The sequence below is a fragment of the Megalobrama amblycephala genome, linkage group LG11 (genome assembly GCF_018812025.1).
Source record: "Megalobrama amblycephala isolate DHTTF-2021 linkage group LG11, ASM1881202v1, whole genome shotgun sequence".
NCBI classification, from domain to species: domain Eukaryota; kingdom Metazoa; phylum Chordata; class Actinopteri; order Cypriniformes; family Xenocyprididae; genus Megalobrama; species Megalobrama amblycephala.
This window is the reverse complement of record NC_063054.1, coordinates 26,489,340-26,494,820: the sequence shown is the minus strand read 5'-3', so window position 1 is coordinate 26,494,820 and position 5,481 is coordinate 26,489,340.

The window sequence follows — 5,481 nt, the reverse complement described above, 5'->3', positions numbered from 1 at the left end:
AGAGGGGTTTGCCAAGTTGGCAGCCCCTCTGCACCGACTGGTAGCTGAGTTTGCGGGTCGTAAGCCTAGGGCTCGAGCAGAGTCTAGTTTTGGGGCAGCGTGGACAGAGCAGTGTCAGGCGAGTTTTGAGGAGTTGAAGAGTAGGCTCACCTCTGCCCCTATATTGGCGTATGCAGACTTCTCTCTTCCTTTCATCCTGGAGGTAGATGCTAGCCATGGTGGATTGGGAGCAGTTCTGTCCCAGGAACAGGGAGGAAAGGTGCGGCCCATAGCTTATGCTAGCCGCAGTCTTAGGCCCACTGAGCGCAATATGTCAAACTACAGCTCTATGAAGTTGGAATTTCTTGCGCTCAAGTGGGCCATGACTGAGAAGTTTAGAGAATATCTTTTGGGGCAGAGGTGTGTCGTCTTCACTGATAACAACCCCCTCAGCCACCTGAATACTGCTAAACTTGGGGCCGCAGAACAGCGGTGGGCTGCGCAATTGGCTGCCTTTGATTTTGAGTTGAGGTATCGCTCTGGACGAAGCAACCGAAATGCAGATGCTCTCTCCCGGCAGGGCCCCTCTAGTCAGGGTGAGTTGGAACAATTACTGCCCGGTATAGCGCTCCCAGCCATGGTAAGGCAGGCTGGTGTAACAACGGGGGTGGGTTCTCAAGCAGCAGTCACGGTGTTTCCAAACTTGACTGTGGACATGCAGTCTCTACAGAGGGAGGACCCGGTTATAGGTGAGGCACTGCAGTTTTGGTGGCGTGGGGTACCTCCTAGCCCAGAGGAACGTCGGCAGTTGCCCAGGGCCGTGGTAAATTTGCTACGGCAATGGAGCCGTTTGTGTGAGCAGGATGGGGTGTTATTTCGCCGTGTATTCCGCTCTGATGGGGGAGAAGAGGTACTTCAGGTTGTTTTGCCATTAGTATTACATCACAAAGTGCTGACACTGCTACACCAAGAACATGGGCACCAAGGGGTGGAACGTACCACTGAGTTGGTGCAGCAGCGCTGCTACTGGCCGGGCCTGACAGCGGATGTGGCGCAGTGGTGCAGCGAGTGTGAACGGTGCCAGGCTGCCAAAGATACTCAACTCCATCCTAGCAGTTTCATGGGCCATCTTTTAGCTTCTAGGCCAAACGAAATATTGGCCATAGACTTCACTGTTTTGGAACCAACTCGTTCAGGGCTGGAGAACGTGTTGGTTATGACGGATGTCTTTACCAAGTACACCATGGCTGTGCCTACACGAGATCAACGGGCAGAAACGGTGGCCCAAGTTTTGGTGGTAGAATGGTTTTATAAGTTCGGTGTCCCCAGTCGAGTCCATTCTGACCAGGGCCGTAATTTTGAGTCCTCCTTAGTACAGCAATTGTGTGTGCTGTATAAGGTGGAAAAGTCTCGCACTACCCCTTATCACCCGGCAGGGAATGGGCAGTGCGAGCGCTTTAATAGGACATTGCACAACCTTTTGCGTACCCTGCCTGTGTCCAGGAAAATGGACTGGGCCTCATGTCTCCCACAAGTGCTGTTTTGCTACAATACCACTCCTCATCAGACGACTGGCGAAACCCCATATTTTTTAATGTTTGGGCAAGAGCCAAGACTCCCGGTAGATTTTCTTTTGGGTAGAGTCCAGGATGTTGGGGTTGGTAGTGTGCATGAGTGGGTAAGGGAACATCAGCTAAGGCTTCAGGTGGCGTTTGAGGGAGCACGGGGACGACTGGAAGCTGCTGCTGGTCGGCGTAAGGTAAATTATGATTCCCACGTCCGTGATGCACCACTGGGGGAGGGCCAACTAGTTTACTTGCGTGAGTATGGCATAAGGGGTCGCCATAAAATTCAGGACCTGTGGAGCCCGGTGGTGTATCAGGTCGTAAAGGCACCCAAGGAGGGTGGGGCAGTATACACCATTGCACCAGTGGATGATTTGGGAAAGATTAGAGTCGTTCATCGCTCTGCTTTGAAGGCCCAGATCCAGAGGGATGGTCCAGGTTTAGCCTTGATACCTCCCCCTGTTGTGGAGGATGAGGTGCCCCCAGCAGAAGTCTCATCAGAAGATGTTGACTTGCTTATGTTGGTGCCAGCAACCTCTCAGGTAAGTCAGGGACCAGTCCCTCAGGTGCTGGTTTCTCTGGGCGCTGCTACCCCACAGAGTAGGCCGGTGGGGTCGGATGGGGAGACTCCAGTTGGCAGGGGCCATGAGGTACCCAATTTTGCATCTGGTGTAGCACCTAGTTTGCCGGAAGATCAGTCTGGTAGGGCTGGTGTCCCTTTGAGGAGAACTGGGCGAACTACTGCGGGCTATCACTCGAATTTGCACCGTTTACCACGGGCCATTGAAGGCGGCACAAGAGCTGCCACTGCACCAGGCCCTATATCTAATGGAATCTCTGTTTGGTTTAGGCCGTGGGACGTAGGACAGAATTAGTTTATGAGTATGTATCGTTGGGTCATCGTCGGGACGTCGATTTAAAAAAAAATGGGGCAAAATGTGGCAGGATGAGTTACGTCATCTTATTGGTTGGTTGGAGTGTCGTTGGTAAACCAATTGAGTGATAATAGCTGCCCTATTTAAGGACCCTTATTTTGACGGGTAGGTATGTTTTCTGACTTGGGGTGCTTCTCTCTCTCTCTCCCTGGCATTTCCGTTTCCGTTCCATTTTCCATTCAGGTATGTAGAGTTTTTGTTGGTGGTGTAGTGATGCGCATATTGTGAGGCTAATATGCGCTATTTATAGTTTAATTTAGAGCGGAGCTGGTGGCATTTGGCATTGCGGCAAGTTGTGGCGGAGTTCACTTGCAGGTATGTTTTGATACTTAACTTGCGACCATTTAAGTTGTATTATTTATAGCGTGTTGCTTTTAGTAATAGCAGCAAGGGCAGGTGCGTATGTGTGTGAAGGCTGATCGCTGGACTGAGCTGCGGCACCGGTAGTGAGTAACCATACAGCGTTGCGTCCAGTATTCAACATCAATTGTAAGTATGCCGCTTTTGTCTTTCATATTTGTTCTGTTTAATTATTTCTTTTTTTGACTAATTGTCATACTCCTAGGTTAAAGGGAAAGGGGAACATTGAGTTCAGTTCTCGGCTAGTGATTTCACGTGACGCAGCTGCTGTTTTGCTTACGGATATATTTTGGTTTCGATCGTGTCATTGGACTGTATACTGTTTTGCTGCCTTGCACGTCGCCGGGGCTGTTAAAGCGGGCTTCGGATACGCGTCCGCAAGGCTGCCTATCAGTTAAGCTTTTGGATTTAATTTTTCTTGTTTAATTTGATTGATTTTGTTTGTTTCGTTTTCTGTTTATTTTGGCTTTTTTTCTTTTTATTTCATTATTGTATTTTCTTTATACATTTCTTGTTTGTATGTATTGGGTTGTTTATTTACTTATTTTTGATGCCTTGCACCAGTGCCATTCTGATGTTGGCTATTCGTTTGTAGGCCTATGTGGTGTTTTCTGGAGGCCTGAGCATTAGAACTGTTGCAGTAACTTTATTATTTTGGTGTTTGGCTTATTTTTCATTTAATTGTTATTTGTCTTAATTGTTGGTTGTTTTTCTTTAATGCTTTTTTTTTTTTTTCTTTTTTTCTTTCTCTCCAGGGCCAGTGAAGTCGTGTGTGTGTGGAACTGGGGAGGCTAGCTGCTCCATTCTGCGGTGTTTCACAGTGTGCTGTGTGCTGATACAATTTCTCTTTGGATGGTGTGTGTGTGGTGTTTGCTTGGTGTGGATTGAGGTGGGTTTTGGATGACCTCTTGAGTTGCAGCCGGCCTGCCTGGTTCCCACAAATCCTGGCCCTGGATATTATATTTCTGTTATTGTGGGTGTGTTTGCGAGAGAGTTTTAATTAATGTGATTTTATAATAAAGTCTATTTTGTATGGTTACCCACGTCTCCCTTAATTCCTTGCCTTCAGTTGGTAAAACTTACCTGTGTGTCTTGTATTGGGAGTTATTTCCCTGGCCTCCCACCAGGGTGGCGTAGTCGGATAAAATCTAAACAGTGACTAACATCTTTCTCCATTCGGTATTGTCACATATGCATGCAGCATGCATGACGAACACTTTGTAAAGATCCATTTTGAGGGTTATATTAGCTGTGTGAACTTTGTTTATGCTGTTCAAGGCAAGTGCGAGCTCCGTGGGCGGAGTGCATGAGAATTTAAAGGGGCCGCAGAATGAATTGGTGCATTTCTAATTATGCCTCAAAATAGGCAGTTAAAAAAATTAATTAAAAAAAATATATGTGGTATTTTGAGCTGAAACTTCACAGACACATTCAGGGGACACATTAGACTTATATAATATCTTGTAAAAAAAACGTTCAATGGCACCTTTAATATCCCTACTACCTAATCCATGTCGCAGAACCTGATTTCGCCAAGTACAACATGTTTCTGGATCAACATCTTTGTTGATCCTGGAACAACATTCCATTCAACCGATCAGATTTGAGTTTACAGTTTGTCAAGTTTAGGCTTACAATCAGGGTTAGGTGCTTCAACATCAGTGTTATTCACCTTTATCATTTTCCTTTAATTTCAGTATAACATGGTAGGTTTAGGTTTAGGGGTAGGGACATGGTTCAGCTAAATTTTCGGACAGGAATGTTGTTCCAGGATCAACAAAATGTGTTTACCTAGGAACATGTCTAACTCAGCAAAATCAGGACGTGCATAGATGTCACTGAACATAGATGTCAAACTTTCTCTCAACTCTCAAAAATATATATATTGGGCACTATAGTTCATAATCTACTATAAGATAAAAAATCGTTGACATTTATATGTTTAAAATGTGATTTTGTCAGAATGCATGTCTACTTTTGAACAGTGTTGTTATTGACTAAAACTAAAAATAGTGTTTGTTAAAAGAAATAAAGCTTAAATAACAAAATATAAGCAAAACAAATTATAAAATAAAAATTAAACTTAAAAATTAGAAATGCTGCATTGGCAACTAACTGAAATAAAGTATTTTAAGTTGAAGCACTAAAATTACTAAAACTGTAATAAAAATAAATGAAAGCTAAATAGAAATATTAAAAAAAAAATGACAAAAGCAATAAAAATATCAAGATTACTAAAACTGAAATGAAAATGAAAATGAAAACTGAAAATGTATTAAAAAAAAAAAAAAAAAGCTAATTCAAAATATGAATAAACACTGAGTGTACCAAAATAACACAGCACAGGAAAACTGCTTTCCCAGGTTTGCTGACAACAGAAACCAGTAACCCGGTTTTCCAAATGCCATAATGATAAAAAAAAAAAAAAAAAAACCTGTGTGATCTATGCTTAACTTTTAATTACAGCACGATTAACTCATGCACTATGAGCAAGGCATAAAATGAGGAAACATATGGAAAATATTCACCTGGAATGCAAAATGTCTTTTGCCATTGTCCTGCTTTAATGGCCTGTGAGGAGTTTTTAGTGTCTTATATTCTCTCTCTCTCTCTCTCTCTCTCATATACAGACAACCTCACAA